The sequence below is a fragment of the Alexandromys fortis genome, unplaced genomic scaffold, assembly GCF_014885135.2.
Source record: "Alexandromys fortis isolate MF-2015 unplaced genomic scaffold, M_Fortis_MF-2015_v1.1 scaffold_63, whole genome shotgun sequence".
Classification (NCBI taxonomy): domain Eukaryota; kingdom Metazoa; phylum Chordata; class Mammalia; order Rodentia; family Cricetidae; genus Alexandromys; species Alexandromys fortis.
Window position 1 is genome coordinate 7562973 of NW_026067953.1, and position 20988 is coordinate 7583960.

Sequence of the window (20988 nt, forward strand, 5' to 3'; positions counted from 1 at the left end):
GGAGACTAGAAAATTCTTCTCTGAGGAGTCTGCTCAGCCTGAGTGTAATGCAAAGACCCCTGAGATTTTTTTCATCACCCTACTACAAGGTCTGCAGCCAACAACTTGGCCCACAAACCTAGAGCTGGCTGGAAGTGCTCCGTGTGTCTGAATTAAAAGAGCAGACAGATGACCAAGAAAGGCACGTTCAAGACAAACAGCTTTTATTCATCAACATATGCGTGTCCTGGGTAGAGATCAGAAGGCTTCAGCGCACCCCTAAAAGCCCAGGATAACCCCACGTAATCACCCAACGTAACAACTGCATTGAGGTTGACTGCTTTCCCCCATCTCCCCACACACACATTGTCATGGCTTCTTGACGGCAACCAGGGGTGAAGGTTGGGAGGTGAAAGCTGGGGGAACCACATACTGCCTGAAGGAATGTGGGCTTCGCCGTCCCCATGGAGTACTCTTGCAAGACTCTGGCAAACCCACGTGTGGGGTGCTCTGCATTGAAATGGCCTGGAGATTTTGAGGACGTCAGTGAGAAGAATAAAAATGATCTCTGGAGCAAAAGAGCCAGTAAATAGATTGGTGGTTGTCAACCTGTGGGTGAAGACATGGGGGTCACGTATCAGATATTTACATTGTGGTAATAACAGTAACAAAATTACAGTCATGAAGTAGCAATGGATTAATGTTATGGTTGGGGGTCACCACAGCATGAGGAACTGTATTAAAGGGTTACAGCAGTAGGAAGGTTGAGAACCCAGTGTAAGAGAGCCATACCCCCCAAATGCAATGGTTACCTCTGGACCAGGAAACATTGTGCACCAGTACATCTGCTTAGATGTTCAGCAAAACGAATGTGTGGTGCGGAGACAATAACTGGCAAATATCAACCCACCCAAGTAAAGGACCCATGACTATATGCTACATCTGTCTCCAGACCAGCGAGAGAAATCTGACTGTGACTGTTTGAGATAATGTTGTATTAAAATTAAATTCCTTAGCCGGGCGGTGGTGGCGCACGCCTTTAATCCCAGCACTCGGGAGGCAGAGGCAGGCGGATCTCCGGGAGTTCGAGGCCAGCCTGGTCTACAAGAGCTAGTTCCAGGACAGGAACCAAATGCTACCGAGAAACCCTGTCTCGAAAATCAAAAAAAAATTAAATTAAATTAAATTCCTTGGCAGTCATAACAGTGTGTGGTGGTGGTGTGGGGGGGATTCAGGCAGCTTCAGTGCCTTTGTTAGGTTGTATGTGATTATTTTGTTGGGGGCTGTTCTGAGCTTGAAAGGCGTCCTCCTGCCTCCTGGTCTCTATCCACAAGATGCCTGTAGAACAGTTCCCTTCATATCTTAATAAATAAAAGCATCTCTAAACCTTTTAAAGGTTTCCTTTGCAGGTAGAAAGTCTGCTGAGGCCCATTGAGGTAGAGGGAAAGAATTTTATTCTAGGGAGGAAAAGGTAGTAAAATATTTACGGTAGTATTGCATGTGTTAGCAATTGCCTTCCTAATGGCTCAGCCAAACAAGTGTGTGGGAGCTTGGGGAGATGGTTTAGTGCCCCCAGTTAGAATCTCCAGCGCCCACATAAAAGTCTGAGAGTGGCTACATACACACCTGTAACCCCAGTGCTGTGGGAGAGCGCAGGGACAGGAGGATTACTGGGCCTTGCTGGGTGCGATCCAGCTCCAAGGTCCGTGAGAGACAGACCCTGTCTCGGGGGAATAAGATGGAGAGTGAGTGACAGAGCAGGGCGCACGTGTCGTCTTTGCATGTACAACACACCCACATACCACACATGCACACTCACACACACAACACCACAGATGCACAAGCCTGTGATAAAGGCAGCAGCCATGGCTTCTCTAGGTGGAAGACCCTGGATGTTTAGACCTGAGACTTTTACTTGGGTTTGGGAATTCTGCAAAATGTCACAAAGGAGCCCACAGAAAAAAGTGCAACTGATGAATAGCTCAAAAGTGTCTCAGGTGGTGGAACCAAATATCAGAGATGCAAGGGGCACAGGTGGGCAGCTGTGTGACTCTGGGACATCACCTGAGCCTGTGAGTCCTTTGTCACAGGATGGGGAGCAGGGCTATCACTTCTGCCCGCCTTTCACACAGATGTAAAACAAACACGGTGCTGCTGTCTGTGTGTTTTTTTTACTCTAATTGCATTTGTTGGCCTGTTTTATATACTTATTTGAGGAACATTATTTGAAAATGTGTATATAGGAATAAAACATTTATTTTACTAAAACAACCGTGAAAGAATAGAAATGATCAGAAATGAGAGAATACCATCAGAAGGCCCAATGTCCAAGGTCCAATAATAAGAGTATTCTAGAAAAGGGAGATGGGGAAAAAGAGATCAGAATCATACAAATTAATCTGAGACTATCTGAGGCTGAATTTCCAGATGACATATTTGTTAAGTCTGCAGTATGGGCTGGGGATATTACTCGGTTGGTAGAGTGTTTGATTGGTATTCACCAGGCCATGAGTTTGATCCCCAGCACCACATAAACCAAGTGTCCTGGCAATGCCTATAATCCCAGCACTCAGGAGACAGAGGCAGGAGGACCAGGAGTTCAAGGTCAACCTCAGCTAGATAGAGCATCTGAGACTAGCCTGAGCTACAGGAGATCCTGCCTCCAAACAGTCAAATCCTTAGCAAAAGCCAGATCCGGGCCTCGCCGATTTGGCAGGCCTTTACCGCTGGCAGATTGTGTCCAGGACTGAGAAAGGTGAGTGGAAGTTTCCAAAGGGAGAGAAGGAGGTTGCCAACAGAGGACTCATAAAGTGGCGTGGCACTTCCTAGCAGAGATGCTGATGCTGGAAGCCACTGGGTGAGTCTCAGGAAAGCCCCGAGGGCTTCACTTAATGCACCTGTAGGCTGGGCTTCTATCGTGATTCAAAGCAGAGGGAAATGTGTAAGCCCTCACAGAACATCATGAAGACACAGAGGACCGTGGGCACCCTGCGTTCACCTCGCACTCTGGTTCCTGGTGGCCAGCCACGGTCTACTGTGTGTCCTTGACAGGAAGGACTCAGCCAAGATAGCCTGGCTTCACCTCTCCTCTGCCCTCCCTGTCTGCCATTAGTCAGATGCTCGCTGACTACCCAAGCCAGGGTCCCCTGATCTCAGAGAAGAAGATACCATACAGCCTCTAGACTCCGCCCAGTGCCACAAAGTACCCCGTTAAGGTGGTATGGCCTCCTGTCTCACTGTCCAGACAGCAACAGTCAGACAATGGTGGGAAGAGATGGTGAGAACAGAGCTGAGCCCTGCGCTGAGGGCGTGGCTCTGACCTATGACATCCTTAAACTAAGCGGGCTCTGGGTGGGACACAGGCTGCAGGAGGGGAGCCAGCACACACAAGAGCAGCTAAGTATCAGCCAATAGCCAGAGTGTCTTGACTTCCTGCCAATCCCTGAGATCTAAGTAACCGGGTAAGTGAGCCTCACTGACCAGTCTCACCCTTCACTTCCATGCCTCAGACCCAATTCCAACAGCAAGTAGTCAGGGACATGACCTGTGACCTTTACTAACTGCTTCCCGCCGGTTTCTAAAGCTGGGCTTCAGTCTGACCTTCAGAGAGGACAGTGTGTGGGTGGGCATCCCCCACTGAGCACAGTGAACCGTGTGCTTGGTCCCCAAAGTGTCTGAGAGACAATGGAAAGCTATCACCAACCGCACTGTACATGTGGATGTGTGTGCTGAGCCTGCCGGGGGCTGCCAAGCTGGGTGTGGCAGCATCCTACAGTCCTAGTGCCCCTGGGTGAATGTTCTGCAGAGGAATGACTCCCCCACCTCAGTTGGTTACTGTTGCTGTAATTAAACACTGTGACCAAGAACAACTTACAGGAAAAGGGGTTATTTTGGTTTGCAGTTCCAGAAGGGGAATCCATAATGTCAGGGGAGGTACATGGCAGCAATCAGCTGGAGCTGGAAGCAAACAGGAAGTAGGGAAGGTAAAGCCGTTCGAAGCTCGCCCCAAGTGTAGTGCCTCCTTCAGCAAGACTATGCCTCCTAATGGCCCCATAACTTCCCGAACAAGAGCCAACAGCTGAGGACCACGTACTCAAACACCTGCGTCTCTGTGGGACATTTCCCATTCAAACCATCACTATCTTGTCCATCACACTGTTGCACCCCACAGTCCGCTGCATGGCCAGTCTCTGATGGATTCTCCCTGAGTTTGCCTCTTCCTAATTCCCTTGGTGAAAAATCCCACAAGGCAACACCACTTTCCAACATCAGTGCAGATTTCCAATGCTACTAGATGCTGTAACTACCATGCCTGGGAATCTCTCTATTCAAACCTGGGCTTAACAAAGCTCCAAAGCAGAGAGAATACCCAAAGTCGTGCACTTTGCTTTTCCCAAGCCTTGTCCTAGAGACTTTGGTGGATCAGTGTGTATGTGAGCCCACCAGGGTCCGATGCCTTGCTGCCAGCCCAACTGACGCCCTACAGGGAAGAAGTCTGCGTTCTCCTGTGTGAAGAGCCTCAGAGGTAATGCAGCTGCCACTTAACCAAGAAGATAAAGCCCCAACTTGTCCTGAGGTTTCCCCCGGCAGTGATTCTTGGCCAAAAACGGAATTCAGGGTCACCTCTGTCTGGTCATCAGCCTGTGAGCGGTCACTTCCTACAACGTTGTCGGGAAACAGAGTTGATCTGTGATGGCGGGAGCTTCTCTCTGTGCCTGAGGTCACCACATGGGTGTCAGTACGACGGGGCTGAGCGACTTGCCCACACTAGTCGAGGTTCTGGAGAAGTTACACAAGATTCCTTGGAGGGAGCAATTTGTCTTGCCCCAATAGTTCCCTTTTCTCAGATCTCCCCCATCCGTCTTTGACATTTCCTCGTTGAGTTCAGCCATTGAGATCTGGGCCTGGATTTGAAACTCTGCTCTTAGTATATTGAGCCTCCAAACAAGCAGGAAGTTTCTGCGTGCTGTTACACAGTTGGAGTTAGGGGAACCTTTAAATGGTGGGTGTCTCGCTTTGTGGTTTGCTTGCTTGACCTATTTTTGTTAATAGGTCTTTAATTCTCTTTAAATTTGCCCCATCTATGGGTTTTATTAAATTCCGGAATGCACATTGTATTGCCGAGTCCTCCGGGGTAACAAAATGTCAACAGATTAAAGAGTACATTTTTTTTTCATTGCCTGAAGCCCTCAGGAATAGAACACCAACCTAAATCTCATTAGAAAGGAGGCTTGCCCCCTGCCAGTCCTACCCCAGAACTTCTGATTACAGGACTGGGGAAACCCGAGAAATTAAACCAAAGATTAAGTTCTCCTCCAACAATTCCAGCATTTACCAAATTCTTCTCCAGGGATTGGATTTAACAGGATGAGGTGAATTTTAACCCTATGCTCCTCCAAGTGAGCTATAACATCTAGAATTAGGCTCAGCGAGTGCTTGATCAGGGAGGAGATACCAATTTAGACCCACTAGAGTGTTCACAATTTAGACAGAAGCACCAGGAAGGACTTGGAGACGCTGTCAGCCCTGTGTCTTGCTGGCGGGAATGTAAGATGGTGCTGCTTTTGTGGAGAACAGCATTGTAGCCTCTGTGGAGGCTGAACAAGGAATGGCCTCATGACCCAGCAATTCCACGCCTAGCTTTCCACCCAGAATAACCACACACAGATGCCCAAGCAAAAAATTGCTGATAAATATTTATAGCAGAAGCATTCACAGTAGCAAAAGCTAAGAAATGAATGTTAAAAAATGTGGTCTATTCAATAAAATAAAACATTGCTTATTTATAACAAGGAATGGGGGCACCGATTGCTTCAGCAATATTAATTGAGATGCAAAATATTGCTTTAAGGGAAAGAAGCCAGACATTAAAAAAAAACACATACGGAATGATTCCATTTATAAAAAATGCCTCAAATAGCCAGACTCATAGACTCGTGGTTGTCGAGGGCTCTGGGGGGGGGGGGGGGGGGGGTTGTATAACTAGGTAATGGATACAAAACATTCAAATGAGGAAGATGTTTACAACTAGAAGGTGTGTCCACGTGACATCACAACTGTTAAATGTCACTGAACTTATGGCTCATGAATATGGTTGTATGAATCAGGCATCACAATTGGACTTGGAGACTTTAAAACCAGAGTATGTGAAGCCGGTAGAAAAAAGTAGTGGTGGGGGATCAGGGAGGGGTTGGAGGGGAGAGAATTGGTGGTGAATATGATCCAAACACACTGTGTGCATGTATGAGATTTCCAACAAATTCACTGGGAAAAATAAAAAAGGGAAGGGGATGTAGCTCAGTGCCGCAGCCTGTGCTTAGCATGCATAAGGCCTTGAGTTCAGGGTCCAACCCACACGTACATTCAACACACATGAACACATGCATCTGGATACGGTGATGCAGGTACCCTACACACGGGCAGAGAAAGAGAAGCAATTTGGGCTGTCATCTTCATTGTTCATCTATGTTCCTGTTTGTTATGCAAGCAAGAGAATCAAGGCTTCTGCAAGCTGGTAGCTTGAACAGCACAATACAGTGGCAGAATGGGCTCTAGAGAGAGGGCATGGTTCAGTCCTGGCTCCTCCATGCAGTACGTTCAGTTACCAGTTTTCTTCATATATGGCATGGAGTGGCCCGTGGGATCTATCTTACAGAACTGCTGGGGACACAGTGCTGTCTGGGGAGAGTGGCTTTGCATCCCACCTTTTAGTTACCTCTTCTACATGGTTGTGAACTCTTTCACTATGTCCCTGACTCTTCTCTTCTACCTGGGTGTGAACTGTTTCACTATGTCTCTGACTCTTTTCTTCTACATGGGTGTGAACTGTTCCACTATATCCCTGACTCTTCTACATGAGTGAGAACTGTTCCACTGCGTCCCTGACCCTTCTCTTCTACACGGGTGTGAACTGTTCCACTATGTCCTTGACTCTTCTCTTCCACATGGGTGTGAACTGGTCCACTATGTCCCTGATTCTTCTCTTCTACATTGGTGTGAACTGTCTCACGACATCCCTGACTCTTGTCTCTACATGAGTGTGAACTGGTCCACTATGTCCCTGACTCTTCTCTTCTATATAAGTGTGAACTGTTCCACTATGTCCCTGACTCTTGTGTGAAGGATCTCATGGGTGGAAGGACACTCTGCATCCCCAGCCAGTGGCACTCAGGCTTCAGGGTGGCGTGGAGGGCAGGTGTCCAAACAGAATTTATTTAGTGTGGTGTTTACATGTGTAAGTATGTATAGGGTGTGTGCTCCCATGCTTGTGTGTGCACATGTGGTAGCGACCACTCTTCACCATATTTTTTGAGACAGGGTTTCTCACTGAACCTGCCTCTTGCTATTTTGGCTAAACTGCCTGTTTTCACCCCAGTGTTGCCCTAGCACTGGGATTATAGGCACTCACCATGCCTGGCTTTCGGTGTGGATGCAGGGAATCCAATCTCAGGTCCTCGCGCTTATGTGGCAAGCACTTTACCCATTAAAGTATAACCCCAGCCCTGTCCAGGCAAATGTTTAAATATGGCTGGCTTGCCTTTCGTCTGGGACCTGGCTGCTGTACACTACCCACAGGATCCTGTCCCAAACTCACCACGGTCTCTGGAACTATCTACCAGGTGCTAGGACAGTCCCTACCTATCTAGTTCCTTCTGGGAGGCGGCACAGGTCACCTGGCCCAAGCTGACCCACAAATTTTTCCACTGGGGATTATATCTGAGCCCCAGGCCAACTGTTAAAGCTGCCTTAACATGGATGCCCGGAGATTTTAGGTCCCTGGGATCAGACTCTTAAGTCAGTGGCTCCAAGGGTTTGCTACACAGTGTTAGTGACATCTGTGGTTGTCATGCCTGGATGTCGGCAGGGAGGCTCCAGGACATCCTGCAAGGCACAGGATAGCTCAGACAAAGCTGAGTGGCCCAAGGTGTCCATAGTGCTGAGGCTGAGGCCCCTGGTCTTGGTGACTCTGTTGCCCAGGAACCTCCCCACCAAGCTCCTACCTTGCACACCACCTCCTCATCTCAGTGGCTGGGAAGGTGTCGCTCTACCCCATGGCTGAGAACAGTTAAGGCCCACAAGAGATGAATGACTTGTCTGAGATCCACGGCTACCACATGGTAGAGCTAGGATCCAGACTTAAGTCTGTCTGTCCTGCTAATTTAATCCTCCACTATGAAAATGAGGGAAGGACTCATACCTTGTGGCCACACCAGATTAAAGAGGAAAAAAAGAAAAGACTCTTTACTTAGATAAGCCAGGCTTCCTGAGAGCCCTTTCCTTCCTGAGTGTTGTGTAGGGCAGTCCTTGTTCGTGATAGTCCTTTGGGGCATCGTGCGGAGGCAGGCAAACGTCCAAACAGACAAATTAAACATGCCATGCTATGAAGTATGAAGAACTGAGGCAAGGGAGACCTGCTTCCTCACACTGCAGGGCTGATACCAGACTCTGTTCTGAATCCAGGCCTGGCAGCACATGGAAGGGCATGGAACAGCATCAGCAAAGGGATGGCTGACCAGTACCCAGAGAAGCATGGCTCTGGAGGAGAGTGGGCCTTCCCATAGAGCCTAGTGTTCTGCCAGAGGAATGGGATGGACGGGAAAGATACTACATTGTGTGTATTTGTCAGGTTGCCCTAAGCCCTGAGGGAGGGCCACGGTGGTGCTGGAGAGGAGTGGCTGTACCTAACGGCAAGGCTTTGAACCACCGTGGGAAACAAGCTTGGTTTTCTGGTGGGGAGTTAAGCCTAGTCTTGGAAATGAGTGGGCTGGAGCCCAGCTGCCTAGGCACGGCATCACATGTGAGGTCCACCTGGAGGACTGTGTGTAGCAAAGTCTCCCTCACCCCCATAGAAGGAACATGAGTAAATCATCCTATGCACTCGACTGCTGGAGTTATAGGCAATGCTGCCATGAGCACCTTTGCACCTGTGGTCTGAGGGGCATATGCATAATTTCTATCGGGTGACAGTAGCTAGAATTGTTGGGCTGTAGCCATGTATCTGCATCATTCATAGACAGAGCCAGATGGTTTTGAAGGTCTGTCGTTTTATAGCCTCACCTCTGAGCATAGGCATTCTGGCTACTTTTTGTCACCACCAACATCTTTGTTCTTGGATCTGGTACATTCAAGGTGCATTCCCTGGAGATTTGAGGTTCTGAATGACTATTTTTAAAAAATATTTATTATTTTTAATTATATCTACGTGGGTGTGTTATGTGCATGTGGGTGTAGGTGCCAAGAGGTCGGACCCCCTGGAGCTAGAGTTACAGGTGGTTGTGAGTGGCCTGATGTAGGTGCTGGGAACTGAACTTGGGTCCATTGAAAAAATAGTATATATTCTTAGCCTCTGAACCACTAAGTGCCTTTAAAAAAATAAGTGGTGTGTGTGTGTGTGTGTGTGTGTGTGTGTGTGTTTATAAGTGTGTGTGTTGAGTAGAGGACAGAGGGCAGCCTTGATGTCATTCCTCAGGACACATTTCACTTTGTGTTTTAAAGACAAGTTGTCTCTGTGACCTGGAGCTAGGCTAGTCTGGCTGGCTAAAGAGCTCCAATGATCTGCCTGTTGCTGCCCCAGCGCTGGGGTTACGAGCATGCAGTATGCAGCTCTCTCGCTGCTCCAGTGCTGGGTTACGAGCATGCAGCATGCGGCTCTCTCAGCATTTTTAACATAGTTTCTGGGGCACACACTCAGTTCCTTGTGCTTGTTCAGCTAACACTCTACTTACTGAGCCATTTCCTGGACCACAAAATACACACACACACACACACACACACACACACACACACACACACACACATATTGGACATTCAGATATCTTTGCCCAGTTTTCTTTGTCTCCAGCAGTTTCTACCTACCATCTTGCCTGTTGTCCAAGCTGGCTCTTCCAGCTCTTCCCCTGAGTGGCATTAATTTTCTCCCCAGTCTCTTTCTGCCTTGGAACCTCAGCATTTGCTATTATTCTTGCTGAAACATTCATCCTGGATTTTGATGGTCCTTCAATGCCTCAATTACTTGTCATCTCTTCAGTGAAGCCTTCCCAGACTTCCAGTCTCCAGCGCACACACACACACACACACACACACACACACACACACACCTTTGCCGCACAGACACAACGCAGTCATGCCGGGCCACACTGCCCTTCACAGCTTTGGGGCTGCTATGGTTTGACCTATTGATTTACTTTAAATCAGAAGTGCTGAGAGCCAGCCCCGCTGGGCACGCTCACTGGCTCCCGTTGCCTGGCATGCAGGAAGTGGCAGACAAGTACTGCTTGACCGTGTGCAGGGTTGGCGGTTTCACGTTGACTGTGCACTTTGAGTGTTTGCAAACCCTTAATGGGTTGATCCATGGCAATTCCTGGTCCTGGGGTGGAGTTGCTGATCGAGGCCTGGGCATGAATATATCCACTTGCTCTGTGTACGGTAAGCATCTGCATACAAAAAAAAGCAGTCTGTGTGACTTTGCGTTGCTGAGGGGCTGGGCATGAGGATAGCGCCCAAATTGCTGTGCACAATTTCAGTTCAGAATCATAAACACAGCTCTCAGCAGCTGAAGGTTCCGTATTTGCAGAGCCAACCAACACCGGACTGAAAATATTTCTTAAAAACCGCAGCCGTACAGAATGTGCTCTGACCTTGTTTCTCGTTCCCTGACAATACAGTGCAAAAACTGCTTAGGCAGCGTCTAGGTGGCATCAGGTGTAGCAGGAGTTGCAGCACACGGGAAGATCTCATGGGTTGCATGGAAACACCGCAGCGTTTCCTGCAGATGACGTCCGTGCCATTGGGTGGTCATGGGGTGATTATCCACAATTAGAGGATGATCTGAAAAGATTCAGGCGGCAAGCTGAGGGTCAGTGTCTGAGTGAGTTCCAGTTTTTTCTTTGTGATGATTTGATAGTTTGATTTTTTTCCTATAGCAAGCATAGATTTTCTATCCCTAGGAATATTAAAATTTAAAGGGAGATTTCTGTTTTTCAGGATTCTTTGAGTGGTAGCTTAAAAAAAAAATCTGCCTTCGATAGAAAGGGAAAAATGTGTCAAAGAAAAATGCACATACACACAAGTGCATGTGCATTCACAGAAGCACATGCATATACAGATGTGTTGCACACGTGTGTGTGTGCATATGCATGCATATATACACAAGTGCATGCATACGCAAGGGCATGCACATACACACACATGTACACACACACGCATATGCATATACACATAATGAAAACTCCTCCAGATTGAAGATGGATTCATCCTTGCTCTACAACCCAAAGCTGTTGGACTTCAGGCAAAGCAGCTAAACCCTGTGAGTCTTGGTGACTCCCCCCTAAAGTGGAGGCAGCAGTCACATGTGTAACTGTGCCTAGCATGTAACAAACATGCCATCTGTGTCATCTGGGTGTTGGAATATGTCAAGAGGACTATGTGAGGCTCTGCTAAATATAGTATCATAACTGTTTAATCCCCCCACCCCCATCCCACTGAATTTCTCTGTGAGGGAGGGGCAGTCCATTGACAGAGTAAGAACCGGACGCGGACCCAAGCTACCTCCTCCATAGGGCATTGATTATTAACACCAGGAACCAGCCCTGTGACTCCATCCTGGAGAAGCTGCTGGGGGAAGCTGTTGGACCAGGCGGCCGGGATATTCCTCCAGACAGGGCCTCTGACCCAGGCCTGCATTGGGCATTCTGCCCTCTGGTGGAAGATTCTGGAAGTGCAACTTTTCTACGGTGCAGCCTCCCTGCTGGCTCCCAGTCAACCCACATCCCTGTCCATCTCTGGTCAGGAGCAGTGAGGCCACTGCTACTGCTTCTTAGCCGTGCCTCTAGGCCCACGTTGCCTTCCATCTTCCCCTGCTGACCCAGATGACCATGGCAGTCATGGGCCAACTGTCTGTCTCACAGGCCCCCAACTCTCATTCACAAGGCTTTACAGTTGTCCTGGTAACCAGCAGACTGCCTCGCATGACCGTCCATAGGTAAAGAACTTAGGGGAAGTCCTGTTGATCGAAGGCCCAAGATTGAGGTGTGCCGCACACCTGGCCCCCACCCTGACCTCTAGTCTCATCTGGGGACCTCCTCTCCCGCACGCATGTCTTCATAGACCCAGAGAATGCATAGAGAAATGAGCTTGCATGTGCAATTGAAGCTGGGTGGCGGGGCTGCACAGATTACCTCAGAGGGAAGACTAAAATCCTTGGGTATTACTGGCACCGTGTGCGCTGCCCCTCCCCCGCCTCTCCCTGCCCATGCCTACGCTGCCTATAAGATACAAACATGTCTCCTCTTCCCTGAAATATTCCCTCCGGGCCCACACCATCCTGACACAGAGCAAGCAACTTGTCCCCCGGCTCTTGCTGTAGTTAGCCCTCCCCCTCCCTCATGTAGGGATCCCCTATCCTGAACACATTCTTGCAGGGCTCCTGAAGGCTCTGAGAGAAATGAGCTCCTAATGTGAGATTAACAGCTGCAGGCTTAGGCTAAGGGCAGTGTGGTGGTGGGGGGCATGGAAGGGCAGAGGGAAAGAGAACCTCATTCTTCCTGACTTCATATCCAGTCAATGGGACCACTGTCTAACTAGCTCTTGGATGGTGCTAGCTTAAGGGGGTTGATACTGTTTATGTCAAGGTTTGCGAAGAAAACCATATCCATGAAGCCATCTAGGATCACCTGGGAGGCTCCGAACTTACTGTGCTTACTTGACCCCCGCGCCTGTCTCCCCAATCCACAGCTGTGTGCTCCGTGGCTCTGACCCGAAAGTCGCCTTTCTGTCCCCACACTCCAGGCATACATAGATCAGTCTCCAGCATGCTGAGAGGGTTTCTGGGTATTAGGATGAGTCTTAAAACTCCCCCCTATCCATTACCCTCCCTTCAGAACCACAGGCTCGCGAATATGGTGGATGCTTTGCTGTTGGCCTTCGCCCCTCAGCCTTGACCAATGCAGCCGTGAAATTGAAAGCAAATTATAATTACTGGCTAGAGCCAAGACCACTGCTACATCAGGCCTGCCCCTTCCATTCGCCTATAAATTATTTCCAGTATTGCTCTGCCTCAGAGCTCTGCCCCCCTCCCCCCCTCCCCATCTCCCAGCTCTTCTGAGGACTTGCCCAGCGTATTTCATGCTTGAGTTGAGGGAAAAAACATCAGGCAAGACAAGAATATTCACAATGCCTGAGCAGTAATCAGAAATTCATTTCGCTCATGTTGATGGGTCCATGTCTCTTTTGAGTCAAGCCAGAGTCATTAAACACTTCGCTACGAACTAATCTGGCTTATGTACTGGAAACTCTCCCCATAACGCTGGGTCTGGGACAGACAAAAGGGCATGTGGCTCCAGAGGCCGCACAAGCACGGGGCTGTGAAGACAATGATGTTGAAGGGTGAGAAGCATCTTTCTCTCACTTTGTTATTTTGTTTTCTTGTTTGTTTTTTGAGACAGGGTTTCTCTGTGTAACAGCCCTGGTTGTTCTGGAACTCACTCTGTAGACCAAGCTAGCCTCAGAGGTTCACGAGAGACCTGGGATTAACCAGCACCGCCTGGCTGAGAAGCATCTCTCATCATTTCCATATTCATCCATCCATCCATCCATTCACACACTCACTCACTCATAGACACTGGTCCCTTCCCGTGTCGAGCATATTGCTGGAATAGTAAGGCTGCCGAGAGACATGCCTACTGCTCCCTTGACAAGGTCCCAGTCCAAGAGGGAAGGCCGAGTGAGAAATCACCACACTGCCCTTAGCCTGAGCCTGCAGCTGTCAACTTCATGTTAGGAGCTCATTTCTCCCGGAGCCTTCAGGAGCCCTGCAAGACTGTGTACAAGATAGGGATCCCTACCTGAGGGAGGAGGAGGGCTAACTACAGCAAGAGCTAAGAGACAAGTCACAGCACTGTACCAGGGTGGTTTGGGCCAGGAGGGAATGTCTCAGAAGACAGGAGACTTGCTTGTATTTTATAGGCAGTGTAGGCGTGTGCGTGGGGTGGGGGCTGGGGGGGGGCAGCACACATCTATTTCTGCAAGGCCTGGCTCCGATTGGCCACTCTCAGAGGACCTGAAGAAGCTGAGCTCCATGGAACTGACTGCTTGTATTTGAATCCTGGCTCTCACCTCCACTTGCTGTGTGATTTTCGACCCTGAGCCTCCGTTTCCCTGACTGGAATGCATTGGGGTACAAATTATACCCAGGAAGCGAGGGGGTTCTGAGTGGTAAGAAGGTAGTCCATGAGATTTAGAACCCTGCCTAGCAGACAATAGTCAGTCAGAGTCACTCAACCTCGAGCCCTAGACAGCTCTCTCCCTTGGGTCCTCAGGAAGAGCATTGGGCCCCTGTCTGGTGAGAATGAGCTAGCCGTGCCACAAGGACCATATATTCTCCACCCTGGACTTCCATGTGCTTCTGAGCTTGATGTTCCATTGCCTAGACCAGAAAGGGAAGGTGAGGAGGCCAGATAGCGAACCACTTTTGGAGGAGGAAAGCCTGCAGATGGGTCTCTTGACCCAAGTGGTTTAGAGCCTGCTTGCCCCCACAAGATGCTGGGCCCTGCCCCCATTTAAAGGAAATGAGAGAGCCCCTAGGATGGTGATTGTCTGATTCCAAGACCCTACCTTAGGCGGTGTGGCTGTTCCCCAGAGTGGTTTCACGCTTTTTGTCCCGTAGATGTGTCTAGTCAGTGGAGGCTGTTCCGGAGGACAGCGTGACCTAGGAGGGAAAGGGTGGCATGGGGTGTGGCAAGGCTTTCTGGGGTGGGGTTGGTCTGACCCCTGTAGCCTGGACTTGGCCTCCACTGTCATCTCAGCTATGAAGCAGGATGAGGACAGATCAACTCTGACAACCCACATACCCAATGGAAACACTACAGGGAGAAAATACTGGGTTCCGGTCCACCTTGGTGGGGGCTGGGACAGGGTCAAAAAGCACAGCTGGAGCTGCAGGGGTGGGAGCAAAGGTGGTTCCCCTGGCAGCACCAGGAAGCAGAGAGGTGAGCACACTGATCTCTGCTGACCTTCTCCCCTTCTGCCTTGCAGTCCATCCAAACCCTAAGCCTGCAGGAAGATGCCAACCAAATCCAGGGTGACTGTAGCCCTGTGATGGGTCCTCTGTTGTAGCATGCTCCTAGACACACCTAGAGTGGACCACAACCTTCTAGATGGTTCTAAACTCAGTCAAGCTGATGGTGAGCATCAGCCTCACGCAAACCTACCTCCTGAGGCTACTGTGCAGATTCTAACACACAGCAGAGGGCTCTTGACAGACCTTCAGCAGCTCCTGGAGAACACAGCTGCTAGGCCCCCAGCAGCGTGCTGTTCTGAGGTCTGGCTGGGAGCAAACAGTTCAAGCCCCTGTCCTGGGAGAAGGGCTGACTTTTAGCCCTTTTAGCCCAGGGTCAGTCCTAAAGGAGGAGTGTGCCAAAAGTGCTTTAACCAAATGAGTATTTAAAGTCAACCCAGCTCTTCTGTCATGCCAAAGGTCAGTTAAGCCAGCGCATGCCAGAGCAGACCAAAGGCCACAGTGTGAACCATCCTGCTGAAAGATTTTGTGTGGTATGGGCAGTCATCTGTTTCTGTAGAAAGCAGACCGTCTGAGCAGAACTTGGTACCTGGGGGATGACTGTGGCGTGAACCTGTCATGCTCATAGTAGTGACATTTGGGGTTAGGAAGGAGGCTCCTATGACTGTGAAAGTGTGTCCCTAAGATGGCTGTCAACCCCGTCACTCCTGAATCCCAAGCAGGGAGCCCACTGTCACCCTTTGGCTCCCGTGGACACTATTCACCAAGTTGGGCAGCAGGATGTGTGGTGGGGTGTTCTGTCCCCAGAGAGGAGTTGTGTTTCACTTGTTGTTTATGTTGTTGTTGCTGTTGTTGTTATTACTGTTGTGACTTGGAATTAGCAGCCAAATGTGGTGAGCAGTCATACAGATTTAACTCCTGTTCCAATGTAAGATATACGTGACATACTACTTCCTTTACCATGGTAGCAAGCACAGTCACTACATGGGGCAGCCATTGCTCCACCCAAATCCAGAACTCTTGCATCGTCTCAGACAGCTCCTCACTCCCCTGCCCCTTGTACCTATCAACAACCATTCCCAATTGCTGGGCCTGTGATTTTTGAATGCCCCAAGCTCCTCATAAAGATGAAATCAGGCATTTCCTGCCCTGTCATAACTAGTTTAGTTCATGTAGCATAGTGGCTTCACAGTTCATCCACGCCGAACCCACCCTCAGGTCCCCTTTCCTTCTTTAGGGCCAAATAGTATTCTTTTCTTTGCACACAGCACATTTTATCATCTTTCACCGACGCCTGGGTTCCATCCACCTCTGTTGTTGTGAGTACACCGCTGAATATATTCGTGTGTGAATTTCTGTTCAAGTGCTGCATCCAGTCCTTCAGTGTCTACACGTGGGAGTGGAATCACTGCTGGACGGTGTGGTGATTCTGTGCTTTATTGATTGGTTTTTAACTGTTTATGTGCAGTGCAACAGGACGAGTGGAACACAGGAGGCTGCAGCAAAGGTGAAAAGAGAGAGGGGGGAGAGTGAGCAAGATCCCATCAGCCCTGCTCCCATCGGTCTTTGCCTCAGTGGACACGTGGTGTCCACACCATAGTCTCTGAATCCCTAGGCTCCTTTTCTGTTTTCTGGATGAAGTGATGCTGCCCAGCACGGCAGCCGCAGTACTTCAGCATCTCAACACAGTCAGGGTTGACATCCCTTATGCAATATTCCAGGCCCAGGCCCTGGCTGGTGGACCAGTTCCCTATAGTCCCTCAAGGACCCCTACCTGCTGTGACTCAGCCTCCTTTGATAGGGTAAATGCACATGCAGCATGGCTGGTGGACCTGGAGGACACATGTCCCTAAACTAGTGAGAGCAGGACGTCTGTCCCCATAGACCAGGGTAAGAGCCCGAGAAATGTGCGGCCTTTTCTCGCTCTTTCTCAGAAGCTTTTGTTGTCACTGTTGTCTCTTGCCTGCCTCTTTCCTGTGACCACGCCCTTCCTCCTGTCATGGCTCACCATACACAGGCAATGGTTGCTGATATGTGAGTAAAGGAGGCTTCCTGACACCTCTTCCAGATCGTGGCTGAGCTGGGATCTGATTGAGACCTGACTCCCAGACTCCCCCTCATCCTCCGCAAAACTGTTGTCGGGATGAATGATGCTGGGCCCTAATGGTTGTGCAGCCCAAGCTAACATGGCCCCTGGAATCCACCCAGCTTCTCTGGCCTCCCTTGTGACTTGGCCCATCTCCCTCCCCTCCCTGTAGCTCCTGCCTTTGTATTAAGACAGAGTTGACTACACAGAAAGTGAAGTGGGATGACGATGTGGCTCTGGACACTGTGTGACTTGGGGATAAAGCTACATCCCTTCGCCTTCTTCCCACAATCTCCATCCTTGCTCCATCCCCCAAAGTATAACCTCCCGCCCTCGCCCAAATCCCAGGACTCCTCTGCTCATTAGCCACTGCCACTTCCTGTGCCTTCCCTGGGCTCCTGAACTTTGCTGCTCAAATCTTTGTTGGCCCTTGGGCTTCCTCGTTCCCTGAGAGTCAAATTCCCAAGCACCTCCGTCCACTTGTTTTCTTCCGGTTGTTTGGTTTCATAGCTGGTGCCTTTCTGCTTTTTTGGTCTGATGCCAGCAAGTCCCTTTGGTGGAGCAGGGTGTCTTTTCTCGCACATGTGTTGGCGGGAACCCCATAACATAGGACCCCTCCCTTCCCTTGTCTCAGGCTGCCCTGCTCCTCTGGACCTGTCTTCCCAACCCGCATTGTCCCTGTGTGCCCAGGCCAGTGTGTCCTCTCCTGGGTTGTCCCCACCACTGTCCTCTTCCACACTGGGCGGGCCTGACCACCTGGTGTGTGTCCCGGGCACAGAGAAATCAGCTGCTGACAGCCAGCACCCGATGCCCTCACCTCCTCGGTGTCTCATGGGAGAGGCTCAGAAACGCTTCTCGCTACCTCTGCCCTGCTTCCAGCCTCTCCTAACAGAAGATCTGCCTCTAACGATTTGACTTCCCTGCTTTAAGATATAATATAGACCTGATTGGAATGGTTTCTAGAACTTCGTACCTTTATAGCCTTTGGTGTGAGATGAGAACAAGCAATCACACTCTGTGGCTTTGCTGTTCCCCAGCCCCTCCAGACCGTCCTTTCTGCCCCTTTACTCCTTACCTCACCCACACCAACAACTTTTAACCCAAAATAACCTGGGAGTATTATAGCTCTAACTTCAGGAGCCACAGGGGGGATGTGGCCAGGATGAGGTGATGCTACCCTGTGTGGCAGGCGCTCATAGTTCAGCATCTCTGTAGTATTTCAAACTGGGTTCCTGGAGGTGGAATACCCTCCTATGATTACCTAAGGACCCAGGCTCCTTCCCTCTTGTGGCTCAGCCTCTTTGGTGGAATAAGCATCCTGCTGTCTGGCTGGTGGATCTGGAGGGCACGTGTCCCTGCAATGGAGAGAAGAGGGTATCTAGCCCTGTGCACGAGCAGTGAGAAAAATGTAGCTGAGAGAATGAAGCTTGGCATCAATGCTGCGGGCCAAGAGAACTGCAGCGGGCACTGGAGGGCAGCTGAGTGTGTCTGACACATTTGGGAATGGAGGGGAAAGTGGAAGCGTTGCCATGTGACTCAGAGTCTGCCCTGGCGCCCCCTGCTTGCTACCACTGGAAAGGGAACCCCAGGAAAAGAGAGCCTCAGTCTCCTGGCTACTGCCCATGCCCATGCCCCTGTCGTGGGTGCCCCAAACAGTACGTAGTATATGGCATGAGTTCCATCCCTAGAAAGAATTTTGTGCCCACTCTGCTGCAGTGTGACTCTGCCACTTTGTCACATCTGGGCGTGTGACTCCTGATCAGTAGGATGTGACAGAAAGGGCCATGTGCATCCTGGAGACTCCGTTCGCAGCTTCCGTCTGTCTCCTAAGACTCACAGCAGTGCAGGTGACAGAGTCAGTGTTCCAGCTGACTGTCAGTACTGGCCGTGTGTGTCCCACGCCGAGTCAGACCTTCAGGTGGCAGAGACCTCAACACCATCCCACTGTCACGGCTGAGACCCCCAGGTGCAGACGGAATTACCTCAGCTCTGTGTTCTCAGCCACCTGCTCTAGCAACAGGAGGACCCTGTGGCTCCTTCCTCAGTCAGCTCCTTTTCCTTCCCTAGCCTGTCATCTTGCTCCCTTCCTTTTAATGGCATCAGAGACTCAAGCAGGAAGTCTTCCAGAGATAATGCAGGTGCCATAGTTAAGGTTTGTATTGCTGTGAAGAGACACCACGACCATGGCAACTCTTATAAAGAAAACATTTAATTGGGGTTGGCTCGCTTACAGTTTTAGAGGTTCAGCCTCTAAAGGTTATCTTCAAGGCAGGGGCATGGCTGCAGGCAGGCAGATGTGGTGCTGGAGCTGAGAGTGCTACATCTTGCAGGTAACAGGAAGTCAACTGACTGTCACACCGAGGGAAGCTTGAGCGAAAGAGACCTCAGAGTCTGCTCCCTCTGCCCAGTGACACATTTCCTCCAGCAAGGCCACACCTCCTAAAAGGACCATTCCCTTTGGGGGCCATTTTCTTACACACCACCACTGTGGAATTTCCAGACTCAAAAGCCCATGTGAAGAAAAGGAATGTGTCGAACTGGCAAACATATCTAATAGCTGATGATACATGGGTAACTTAGAGCAAGGGAAAGATGTGAGCCCTGAGCTGGGTCAGCCAGGCGTCATTCTAGCCTGCTGTAGTCTCATAAGGCGAACCTTGGCTCATGAAGATTAGGACTGCGGTTGCTACAAACAGACTGCTCATGTCTGGGTGGTGTGGGCAGATTTGGCTCCGCAGCTATCATCATCGTCAGGACTCGTAGCGGCAATGTAATCCAGCGTACTCACAGCCAGTATTTCCTTCCACATCCTTCCATAGCCTCGGATAGGAGCTAGTCACCTAGATGCCCTGGTTTGGTTTAAATGTTGGTGTCATCCTCATCAAAATTCTTGTGTTGATATTTAATCTCTGTGCAGTAGTACTAAGACGGCGGGGCCTTTGGGGACATGAGCGACCAGCATCAGGCTTGAGGGAATCCTGTTTGCCTGTCGTGTAAGGACACATCAAAGAGCTGTCACCGATGACGATGCTGGCACCTTGATCCTGAGCTTCTGATCCCCCAGAACAGTAAATTCCCGTTGCTTTTAAGCTGTTCGGTGTGAGCATCTGAGGTTCCATCTCAGGCAAGGGACAGCAAAGCCTTCGGTGGTGTGCAGAGGAGGTGTTGAAGCATGGAGGAGGTGAAAACCATCGGCCAGGGCTCTCTCTCCTTGCCAATCATATGTGGACTCCAAAGTAGCAGTAGCGGTACCTCATCTGAGGTTTCTGAAGGACAGTTGCTAACTGGAGGTTCTGGATGGTTCTGTCATTGTCTGGCTAATAATCAGCTGTCTCCTCATGGACTACACAGGGAGTATGATCAGCGGACACTGCCATCTGAAGGCCGCACAGTGCCACATGGAAAGAAAGAGCCCCATGGTGTCCAGGTCCATCCAGGAAGCCAAGCTCCACACAAAGATCACGCTACGATGACCCCTGAAGTTTTCTTCTTAGTCTGCATATGCCACATTCTTTAAATAGGGAGGTGTTCTTGGCTTGGGGAAAAAAATCATATCTATTATTATTATTATTTTTTAAATGTGTATATGTAAGGGGGAGTGGGAGATGCCTCTGGAGGTCAGAAGACAACTTTTGAGGGACTCACCATTCTCCTTTTACTGTGTGGGTCCTGGAGATTGGCCTCAGGTCGTCAGCCTTGGTCTTTACCCACTGAGATATCTCATTGGCCCCAAGATATCTGTTTTATAAAATAAAATTAATGCATTTCTAGGGCAGGGTTCCTGAGGAAGTCTGGATCACCCTGCTGTGGACACGCCCACGGTCTGTCTGCATGTGTGAGCATGGAGAGTTGAACTCCCTGGGCTGGGGGCGTGTACTTTGCTCTGGGAGGGCCCTCGTCACTGACTGTC

At 49.9% G+C, this 20988-nt stretch overlaps 1 protein-coding gene and 1 long non-coding RNA gene across 2 annotated transcripts in view; one reads left to right on the forward strand and one right to left on the reverse strand.

Moving 5' to 3' along the window:
• The window catches only part of Slc24a4 (solute carrier family 24 member 4), a 139478-nt gene that overhangs the window by 38677 nt on the left and 79813 nt on the right, over nt 1–20988 (forward strand). The gene's annotated exons all lie outside the window — the stretch shown is intronic.
• On the reverse strand, nt 193–15330 carry LOC126507227 (uncharacterized). Its single transcript, XR_007593463.1, has 3 exons — nt 15186–15330; nt 14590–14683; nt 193–588 (listed from the first exon to the last, which is right to left on the reverse strand). It is a non-coding gene; the product is annotated as an uncharacterized lncRNA (long non-coding RNA).